Consider the following 12,113-nt stretch of genomic DNA (forward strand, 5'->3'; position numbering starts at 1 on the left):
TGCAGACTGAAGGGTGTCAGGTTTGATTTCTGTCAAGGGCACATGACCTGGTTGTGGGCTGGATCCCCAGTAGGGGGTGCGTAGGAGGCAGTCAATCAATGGTTCTCTCTCATCATTGTTGTTTCTATTCCTCTTTCTCCCCTTCCTCTCTGAAATCAATAAAAACATATTTTAAAAATAAAAACCCAAATACATCTTTATTAGCATCATATTTACCCATCAATGCCTTCCCTTTACCCTTAGGGTGCAATTAAATCCTTAACATGTGACCAAGGGGTTCTTGATCCAGTGTAGATCAAGTTCTCTACACTTACCTTGTGTCACACTCTCTTTCACTCTCTCTGCTTCAATTATACTCACCTTCTTTGTGTTCCAAGAAATACTATCCTTCCTTCCACTTGAGACATTTGGACATGATATTCCTTTTGGACACTTCTTATTCTCCAGGTCTAGACTTCTCACCTCCTTTAGGTCTTTGCCAATCATCACCTTCTTAGCGACGTTGTCTCTGACCACAACCCTGCACTCCCTACCTCCCCCCGCCATGGTTTCTCTTTAGCACTCATTGCCATCCAGCACCTATAAATGTTAACTACATATGGTGTATGTCCTATCTCCCTATCCCCAGAATGGGAGCTCTTTGAGAACAGGGCTTTGTCTTATTTGTCCCTAATTCCTAGAAGGGTGCCTGTCAGTGAATAGACACTCATTAATATTTTTGGAGGATTAAGTGATCTTAGTTAACTCTCCTGACAACACTTGAAGTTTATATTTTTAATATGAGAAAATTGACTGTTAAGGTCAGGCAGCAAGAAAGTGGCAGAGCAAGGATTAGAATCTCAGCTGTTTGGTTGCAAAGTGTTCTGGTTTGATGTCCTCACATGCACTCGCATGAATCTGGAGTGGGAGAAAATAGCGTTTCCTCTAATAGAATGGTTATTATGTTACATGAGCATTCTTGGGGAACTCCATTTCCCTGTTTGTATCTATGTTAAATGATGTAGCTCACAGGGAAACAGTCACCAGTATTATTTACTTTGGCATTAATGGGTGTCTGCATTTATTTAGGCGTGTATGTGGTAAAATCTAGCTGATCCCAAAGCATTCTCACCCCTGAAACATCAAAATACAGGAAACATTTGCATTAGACATACTGAAGATATGGATGCTTCTTTTTTTCATTTTAACACATCCTAGCAGATGTAAATAGGTTTAGCATGGGATTCAGAAATGTATTTCATCTCTTCAGAAATTGTTAACTTTTCAAGTATACTTTTCCTTAAAAGGAAGAAAAGTTCTGTTGCTAGGAGCAATGTTGTAAAATGAAGACTTTGGAAATTGCATGCTAAGTTCTATTTTTATAATAGTGAAATCCCTGCAAATACCCAAACACTGTCACAGCCACCTTCCTAAAAACTAACATAGCAAAAAACTTGGTACATTTGCTCAAACACAAGACCAAAATGATCAGAAAACCATTCATTTAGATTTTGTTGATCTCAGACCTTAACCTTTGGTTTATAGTAATATGCAATTATGATAGGCAGAATAATCACCATCTCCCAAGATGCACATATCTTAACCCCTGGAACCTATGAATGGGTCAGCTCAGAGGACAAAGGGAAATTAAAGTTGTAGAAAAAATGAAGGTTTCTAATCAACTGACCCTGAAGTGGGAAGATTATCCAAGATTATCTGAATAGCCCCAAAGTAACCACAAGGATCCTCATGAATGGAAGAGGGAGGAAGTAGAGAGTCAGTGTTAAATAATGATTGGTCAATGCAGGTTTTGAATATAGAAGCCAAAAACAAGAAATAAGTGCAACATACAGAAGCTGAAAAAAGCAAGAACATGCAATTCTCACGTGAAGTCTACATAGAGAATGCACCTCTGCTGATACCTGGATTTCAGCTGGTGATGCTCATTGCAGACTCCCAACCTACAGAACTGTAAAATAATAAATCGGTGTCATTTTAAGCCACTAGGTTTGCGATATTTTGTTACAGCAACAATAGAAAACTAATACACTGATATTTAACATGTAACCTCAAGTGACATTCTGAACTGCTGTTTTAATATACAGAACTTTTGGTTCCATAAGTTATAAATTAAGCCTGTAACTGTCTCAGGAAGATGCCTAATCACCACAGGCAGAGGTGACCTCTTGTCTACTTCCCTAAGATGTCCATACTCCAACCCATTGCTGTCACCGTGGAATAATGACTTTTCTTCTGGACTCTGTATCAACACAAGCTCCCCTGAGAAGCAACGGCTCTTTGGCAAGAAAGTCGATAAAGTTTACATGCCTAACACCCCTGTGGCGAGGATTTAGAAAGACAGGTGTGGTATTGAATATCAACAAGGATTATTGGAAATATTAGCTTTATGAATTTGGGCAAATTATGTAATTATTTTCATCTATAAAAAGAGATAATAATAGTACCTATCTGGTATTTTTTGTATGAATTACAGGAAATGATCCTTAGGGGGGAAAAATTAAAGAAAGTCTGATATACAAAAATAGTTCAATATAGCTTAGCCATTCTTGTCATAATTTCAGAAGAAACTATTGCCAGTAAATTAATACAAACAAGAGTCATGTGGGCATGGATTTAAATACTATGCATCACTCCTTTGTTGTAGACCATTTACTAAATTATTTAATCTTCTATCTCTTACTTCAATTAAAAATGTAGACATATTCACCTAGGAGATAACACATGACTGACACAATAAGTGATCAATAAATTATTAGTGATCATTATTATAATCACAAATTATAAATTTAAATGGAATAAATATTTCTGGTTAGATAAATTGCTTTGTCTATTAGCAAATGAGAGCTGAATATAAAATATATGAAATGCGATTGCAGTTTAAGTCCAACTTTATCTTGAATAGGGATGTTAAATCAAACAGTTTATGGATAACATTTTCATCCTGCACCCATGCTAGTAATAAAAACATTGTAAAAGGAAAATTCAATTGATTTGAAACCTAAGCATTCTACTATATTTAGAATATGATAAAAACACACACTAAAGCAATTCATTTTTTAAATGCCTATATAATATTTTAATATATTAGAAATGTTGTTATTTTTAATTAATTATCTATTATATAAGTAAGTATTAACTGTAATTTTTCAATTAAATAAAGCAAAAAATTACACAGAAAAAAATTAAAATCTTCCTAAATTATACCACTCAGAAATGACTTATTTTATATTTGATAAGCACCATTCAAGAGATCTCAAAATTTATGTATATAGAAAGTCAGCAAAACTGTTTTTGATGAAATATTTAATATTTAGTGATAGTGTTAGATCATAAAAATTCCAATGGGTTCCATACTCTATTTTTCTGTTCTTCTTATATATTTTATCACTAATATTATCTTAGAAAATGTATTGACTTATAATTATAGGAGTTACTACAATGTCATTTGAAATTGTTATTTTAAAATGATATGCTTAAATTGTTTTTGGAAAAGTGTTATAGAAGAATTTATTTTATTTTAGTTTTTGCTTCTATAATAAGAAAATAAAATCACATTTTTTCTTTAATTTTGGTTTTGCCTTCTAATGGCCATAAAACTACAATTTTCCGAGCACCACATAGTAGTGTTTTGGTTTAATTTGATTATTCTTTTTAAGACAGGATCATTTAATACTTATCTTTGATAAGATCCCAAACTTTATAAGCTAATTCCTAAGATTCAAATCTCCAAATTTTAAGCATACACACTGCAAATGAAAAATTTGGGCAACATCATTCAGCCCAAAATTAAGATTATTGTGGGAGCAAACTGTAGTGGAGAAGAGGGATACTGGTTTAATTTTTGATGCTGTCTGTATGTTAGGCTCAATTCCCCCCAATATTTCTCCATTTTACATATAAGTTTTCCAGCATTTGTATGATTGAAATTTGTTCCACTGCAAGTTGCACATTACCATGCCATATACTTCCCAAGTAATTCATGAATTGTCCAAACTATGAATGCAAATGAAAGTTTTAAGGCATTTCATTTCAGATATTCATATTTGTGAATCTGCCTTGAATTTCAAGTCGCTTTGAATTATTTAAAGATAGCTATAACTCTGACTTTTCATATTGCTTGAAAAAATAAATCACTTTTGGTGACTTGATAAAATATAGTTCTGCATGTGCAAGAATGCTGGACAAGTTCTGGTACTTGGCTGGTTCAACAAGGCAGAACGAACTTTTGGTTATACAAACTGATTTTTCTGAATCACCATGGACACAGTGGCCAACTTTCTTCCTACTAGCGATCACAAAATGTGTATTTAAATTTTAGCCTGTAAAATTTCAGCTACATTTATTATTGTGCTTGGGAATAGAGCCTGCTAGCTCAGAGATTAATAATATCTGGGTGTTTTGAATTGTATAAATCATTTTGATGTAGTTGCACTACATGTGACTGCAGGAATGAGAATTTCGGGGTTGTAAAGAATTGCAACACAAAGATGATCAATTTCCTAGAGCCAAGTATCAAAAGAAAGAGCAGCAGTGGAGGAGAGCTGACTCAGCAAATGACTATGTGATTTTTATTGTGTGGCTTTATAACTAGGAAAACAGTGGTACTATCAACTGAGATATTGGAATAATGAGATAGAAAAAAGGGGGGAAATTCCAGAATACAGAGGGGGGAGTTTCTGGTTAGATGAGTCAACAGGAATTTGCTAAAATTAGCCAGTACTTCTGTTTTTCATATGCAAGGAAAGAGAGGATCAGGAAGAAAATGATCAAGCATCTTGTCCTACAGCTGAAAGTAATGAAGTGAAATATTCAAATTCAGCTCTTTCTGGCTCAAAAGTTAGCCTCTTACTCAGCATACGGTGTGTGAATAATATATCTCCTGAGAGGTATATAACAAAAGTAAAACAATGCGCTAAGGATAGAATTCTGGGAAAGATCAACATTTAATCCTTGGGGGTGTAAAGGAAACTTTTGAAGATCATAGGATTGACATGGGTGATATTAAAAAGCGTAGAGAGTGATCTACTCAAGTCAAAGTGCTCATTAGTAGATGAGTGGATAAAAAACCTGTGGTACATTTACATCATGGAATACTATGCAGCTGTAAGAAATGAAGGATCTCTTACCCTTTGAAATAGCATGGAGGGACCCGGAAAGTATTGTTCTAAGTGAACTAAGCTGGAGAGAGAAGGATAAAGTATCACATGATCTCACTCATATGTAGAATCTAATGAACAAAATAAACTGGTGAACAAAACAAATCCAAAGATATGGAAGCATGGGACAGACTGTCGAATCTCGGAGGGAAGTGGGGTTGGATGGATGGGTGGGAAGAGATCGACCAAAGAACTTGTATGCATCTAAGCATAATGCATGGACACAGACAAGGATGCGGTGAAGGCCTGGGTGGGGGTGGCTGTGGGCTAGAAGGGGTGAAATTATTTTCCCAAAGAATATAATTAATAGAGTATTGGTGTATTTCCTTCTTAAAATTTACTTATTTTATCTAGATTTGGTTTTTACCAATTCTGGAAAGGCAATGTTACTCGTTTTCTGAAATTCCTAGTTTTATTTCCGTAGGGGAGCTATAGCATTATTACATTGAAAATGACTATTTGATTGAAATACTTAAAATTTCAGGACTTTCAAAAATACAAAACACAAGAAAAACATACACATGTCTTCTCTCTTTTACAATGCAGGGAAGAAGCAAAGGAAACTCCCAGTAAGACAAGAACAACAGCTATACATCTGGCCTACTATCAAATCAAGTTAGACCAAAGTGTGAGTAGAAAGAACATCAGTTTGGACATTGAAAAAAAATAGATTATCTGATGCATTCAAACATGCTAAAGAATTTATTGAATGGGCTTGGGGGAAACAGAGGAAAATGGTTAACAAATTAAGAAACTAAGGAGAAAAAAAGCTTTATTGACTTCTGGAAGAAATGAGAATACATTAGATTCTAGAAAAAATGTTAAAATAAAAAGCAAATCAAAATCATATGGAGATTCAGTTTTAGCAGTAAGCTGCATTTATTCCTTCATTAAAACATTGTTAAATGTTATATCTCAGGTATTACTTAGTGCTAGAGATTAAGCAGAGGAAGGCAAATCCCTGGTCATGGAATTTACAATGCAAGAAGCAAAGACAGAAAATGAATGAATATACAAATTCATATAAATTTCAATATTAGGTAATGACAAGTGTTAACAGAAAACTTAAAGCAGAGTGAGGAGCTAAAGAATGATCGATTGCACATGGAGTGGAAAGGACTAATATTGAGATCATGTTAGTCCTTAATTGAGGACTAAAATTAAGCAGGTAAGAAAAAGGAAAGTGAGGTGTTACACTAATGTTCAAATCCTAATTTCCCTAATAAATAATTTGTAAAATTGATAAAAGTAGTTTTAAGCATAAGCTAAACCTAGCATCTAAGACATATTTTATTGTTCTTTTCTAGCCTATTTTAAAGATCAATCAGATAGAAACAGTCTAACCATTTTCAGGTACTTTGGCCATAAGTATCTTTGCTGTAGACATCTTTGCCGCAAGCATTTTTTACCACACAACTAATGGACCATAAGGCAATTTTGCCATTAAAAAAAAAAGATAAAATAACTTAAATAACTGACTGACAGCTTGATTTTGTTGTTTGGTTAATTTTATTTCTCCATTGATGAAGTTCTTGAAGTTACTTCAATTTTTATATTAGATACAAATCTTACTTACCCCCCTTAATGGTCTATGCAATGACAAGTAGGTGTGGTGGTGGTGTTAAAATAGTATTTCTTTCAGATAATGATGATTTGCCCCAATAGTCGGTTTCTTATTTTGAAACATACTAGTACTTCATTGGTAGGAGAAAGAGAGGCCAAAGGCCACATACAGGCCACAGAGTTGACCCTACAGTTCCCACAGAATGGAATAACGGCTTACATACAATCCACAAAATAAAATCAGTTATTTGTGCAATATTGCTATGAACCTACACACACTTTAAGTTTATTGTTTATTTTCATGTTTTATGTTATTTTTAATGTGTCTTTTTAATTTGTTGTGATTTTATCATTTTTTACAGCAATACTGCCTTACTGCCAATTAGTTATGCGGTGAAAATATTTGCAGCAGTAGTGCTTAAGATAAATATGTCAATGGCAAAGATGCTTCAGCAAAAATACCACATACAAGTCTACCAACTTCAACTAATCACGCTGTCTCAGATGAACCCTGAGAAAGCCATTGGCAGACAGTTAATAGTATCCATCCCTTAATAGGATGACAGGCATGAAATGTGAATGAATATATGGACTTGATAATTAATCCTTATGTTCATTGCTTCCAACACATAGCATGCACTCTTGTGAATTTACAGAGGAAAATACGTAAAACTAAAATTTGAAGTCAATTAAAGATGAAAGCACAATAAAAAATTGCACATATTATTGAAAATTCAGTATATAAAAACATATACTGAAGCTCATAGATATAACATACTGTTAATGCTCTAACTTGGGCTGATTTATGAAGTTATTTTTAAGACTTCAACATTACTAGGAGCCAATATGAGAACTTTAATCTGAAACTAAATTATCCTCAGCAGTTAGCAGACTGGGGAGAGGAAATATTATAAGCAAAGATAAAGATTTCATTGATCAAATGACTAAAAAAATTATAGTTTCTTCTGATGATAAAGGCCAGTCGCTGCCTGTTAAAAGTGATAAGAGAGAACCTAGCTTTTTCAATAAGCACAATGTAAGGACTGGTTGGACTTTGAATAATAGAGAGGATATATCTTGTGTTTCAAGAAAATAAGATTTTCCTTGGACTGGTGAATTGGGAGTTTAAATTCAGAGTATAGAAAGCAAGTTCACATTATTAAAGTGACCTACAAACAAGTTATTAAAGCTACTAATAAGAACTTATGTTTAACTCATAATCTGTTGTAATTATAAAGTTAAAATATTAAGAAATTAAATATCAAGCAGTTTATATCTTCTCAAAACTTATTGAATATTTTCTCAACTGTGTCGAAATACTTGTGGTACCAAGTATGATAAGATACAGTGACTTTCTGTAAGGATCTTTAGTCTAATGGAATACCAAGAGTAGCAATGACTATAATGTAGAGTACTATAGATTTTCAGAAATATATGATGATCAAGATGTTATGGGTACCAGATTAGTAAAGGTAGGGCATTACTATACCTATCAGAATAGCTCTTCTGAAATATGCCTTAATTAATATGATCAGTCTGTGTAGAATTCAATTATAAGGAAAAAAACAATAGTAGCAGTATCTATTTCAAGAATGCTGAGAACTTTTTTTTAACATTATGTCCTCTAAGTATCTTCTCTGTTTCTATACATGTATTTAATCTGCACAGTTAACCTATTTTTATCTGAATGAAAAGTAGTGTTGTTACAAAGTTGTCTTTTTTCAAGTTGGCTGCTAAAAGAAAAGTTTGTACAAAATTCATCCCTAATTATTGACTTATATTTAACTCTGCTTTGTCTCCACCTTTGTTTTCTTTTTGATTACAATTCATATTTATACTATTATGTGTATGTTATATTTATATTTCTACATTGTATTTTATATATCTGCATGAAAATTATATATGAAATAAAACCATATAGGAATAAAGGTATTAATTAACAAACCAACGTGTGCATAAATGGAATGTAGAAGGCAAGAGGGAGAAAACCTAAATTTAGGGCTTTAAGGGTCTTGCACATGGGGCTGTGAACTTTGTTCTTTATACTAAAAATTATAGAGAGATTCTAAATATGTTTAAGTCGAAGAGTTAGTCAAATATGTGTTTTAGAAAGTAGGCCCTTTATAATGACATTTTGCATTGGTTTCTGAAAGACAATGTAAATTTCCTAATCTATATGTATAAAAGTCTAAGAGACCAAATGACTGAATGATTGGTTGACCGGTTGCTGCGTTGCACACTGACTACCAGGGGGCAGATGCTCAATGCAGGAGCTGCCCCCTGGTGGTCAGTGCACTCCCACAGTGGGAGTGCCGCTCAGCTGACCGACCCATCCCAGCAGCCTACCAGCCTGGCAACAGCCACTCATTCCTTCAGTAGTCCTGCAGGTCCAATCTCTGGAGAACGGTCCAGGCCCCGACAGACTGGCACTGCTGATACAATCCCAACAATGCTGCCAGAGATCGGAACCTTCTGGAAGTCAGCCTCAGGCACCACTGCTGCTTCCCCTTCCTAGATGCTCAGCAAGGAAGAAATGATATAAAAGCAGCTACCAGGTGGCTCCAAACAGCTGGTGCAAACTTTAGTGGTATGGATCCAGATCCCAGGCTGTCAAGGGCATCCCACCACCTGCCCGGAGGGCCAATTGTGTCCTGTCACCCCACCCCCCACCCCCTTCAAGATGGGTGCCAGATACAGGGCTCATGGTTGGTGAGCGCTGCTGCAGGGATGTGAGCCTCTCCCAATCAGACCTGACTGGACATGAGCCAGTGGCAGGCACAGAAGGGCCGGGATGAGCGGGAGAGGCAGGCAGGAGTGGCAGGGGGTGTTAGACTGCAGGTTTCATCCAATCCCTACAGGCCACCCTGAGGGACCCCCACCCATGCATGGGTTTGTGCACCGGGCCTCTAGTATGTATATATATATATATCTCCTATCTAATAAAAGAGAAACATGGTAATTAGTGTACAACCACTACCCTTCCCATTGGTTAATCAGGGTGATATGCAAATTAACTGCCAGCCAAGATGGCGGCCGGCAGCCAGGCAGCTTAAACTGAACATGAGGCTTGCTTGCTTCAGTGATGGAGGACTGTAACGTTCCCCGCCTGCCTTGCCGGCCTCTGAGACTGCAGTTTAAGAAACATTGTAACATATAGAAGCTAAACAAAACCCCAGAAACCAGCTTTCAGCTGGCTGGGATCTCAGAGCTGGAATTGATACAGAGTTTCAATTATAGAACCGAAACAAACCAGATACCTGTTTTCAGGAGCTGAGGCCTAAGAGCTGGAGCCTCAGAGCTAAAGCTGGCCCAGAATAAAAAAAGAAAAAAAGGAAAAAAAGAGCAGTTGGGAGCTTCAGTCCCAGCCTGAAAACAGCCCTCAGCCCCTCACCCAGACTGGCCAGGCACCCCGGTGGGGACCCCCACCCTGATCCAGGACACCCTTACGGGCAAACCAGCCAGCCCCCACCCATGCACCAGACCTCTATTTTATATAGTAAAAGGGTACTATGCCACCCAGCACCGGGATCAGCGTGACAGGGGGCAGCACCCCAACCCCCTGATCATCCTGCGGCTCTGTGTATGACAGGGGGCGGGGCCACTACCTCCCTATCTGCCCTGCTCTGTTCCTGACAGGGGAAGGCGCCCCAACCCCCTGATCGGCCCTGCTCTGTGCCTGATAGGGGGGAGCTCCCCAACCCCCTGATCGCCCTGTGGCTCTGTGTGTGACAGAGTGCGGCGCCCCAACCCCATCACCCCACGGGCCCTGGGTGATAGGTGCCTGCTGGCCAGGGAAAGGGATTGAGAGGTTGGCTGTTTCTGCCCACTTGCCGGCCCTGCCCCCCTCTGCAGGTGGCCATCAGCCCATCAATGCCTGTTGGCCAGGGGAAAGGGACCAAGAGGTGGTCAGTGTGCCTCATAGTGACTGGTCCAGTGGTCATTCTGGTCGTTCTGCACTTAGGGTCAATTTACATATTACCATTTTATTATATAAGATAGAGGCCTGGTGCATGGGTGGGGGCCAGCTGACCTGCCCTAAAGGAGGCCCAGATCAGGGTGGGGGGGGTCCCTGTTGGGGGGTGAGGCCAGCCTGGACAAGGGGCCACAGGCAGTTTGCAGGCTAGTTATACCCCCAATCGGGGTGGGGGAGTCCCCTCCCGGGGGTGGGGCAGCTTGAGTGGGGGGCTGCAGGCAGTTTTCAGACCGGCCACACCCTTTACTTTGTCAGGAAGGACATCCGGAATGACATCTGGTCTATCTGGCCTAATTAGCATATTACCCTTTTATTAGTATAGGTAACTCATTACATTTTTCTTATTTTCATGAAATAAGCTAGACTTAGTTTTGCTTATATGGTCTAAATAGTTTTGTCTTCTTGGGGAATTGTAAATCTGGTGTGCATTTGTTATTTAATTTTAGCCACATGATTCAGATATATTGTTCCATCCCCACCATTCTCTGTGTGTCCATGGCTGGTTAAAACTGGTGGATCCTAACTTCTCATGCATTTAAAGATGCTTTTCTTTATTATTCTTAGTTAAATTTAATTAAAAATAAATTAAAGATAAAAAATGCAGAAATTTCTAACTGCATAGCAGCCAAAGGCTACTATTATCAGTATTATTTTATTGAATCTAACAGTACTTATATTTGCATTATCCCTGAGGATATTACTGTTTTATAACATTGTCTGAAAATTAACAATGCATTATTAAGAAATTATAAAACTATGTTTTATATCCTTAGAGAAATAAGAGAAATACTTAATACATTTTTTCACACTTTTATCACAAATATTTAAAATAATAAAATGTGTTAAGCTTAAATACATTAGAAATAAATAATACAAGTGATTCTTCAAGACTGGTGGTTAAAAGACTTTTGCTCTAACTTGTTAACTAGGTATAATATAAAGGTATGGAGCATTTGTTTTTGCTTTTAAAAAGGCAATTTTCTTCTGAGCCAGCAAGCTGTATGAATTCAAATAAAGGTATCTTAGAGAGGATTGTGATTTGGGCATATTAGGCATACTGTAGCCACTATCAAGAGAGGGAATGATAATGAACTGCATAAACATTTGGCAAACCAAGCAATATAAAGTCTTAAAATGTCAGTGAGTTATTATTTCACCATGCATATTTAGTTATGGTTTTAAATTACTGTGATATCAAATATGAACCAAATGTCATTTCAGTCTTCCCCAAAAGGTATGTTGGAGAATAAAAAAATAAAAATCCAGACAAAGCAAACATACAACAAATCAACTCATGTTACACACACACATGCACACACATCCTGACATGTTATAATCTTCCAACATATAAAGGAAATACTTAGACAAAAATTTATAGAAATAACATTATAAGGAATTTCTTAACTGACTTGTTTCACTTG

Source organism: Myotis myotis, unplaced genomic scaffold, assembly GCF_014108235.1.
Source record: "Myotis myotis isolate mMyoMyo1 unplaced genomic scaffold, mMyoMyo1.p scaffold_m19_p_2, whole genome shotgun sequence".
Taxonomy (NCBI): domain Eukaryota; kingdom Metazoa; phylum Chordata; class Mammalia; order Chiroptera; family Vespertilionidae; genus Myotis; species Myotis myotis.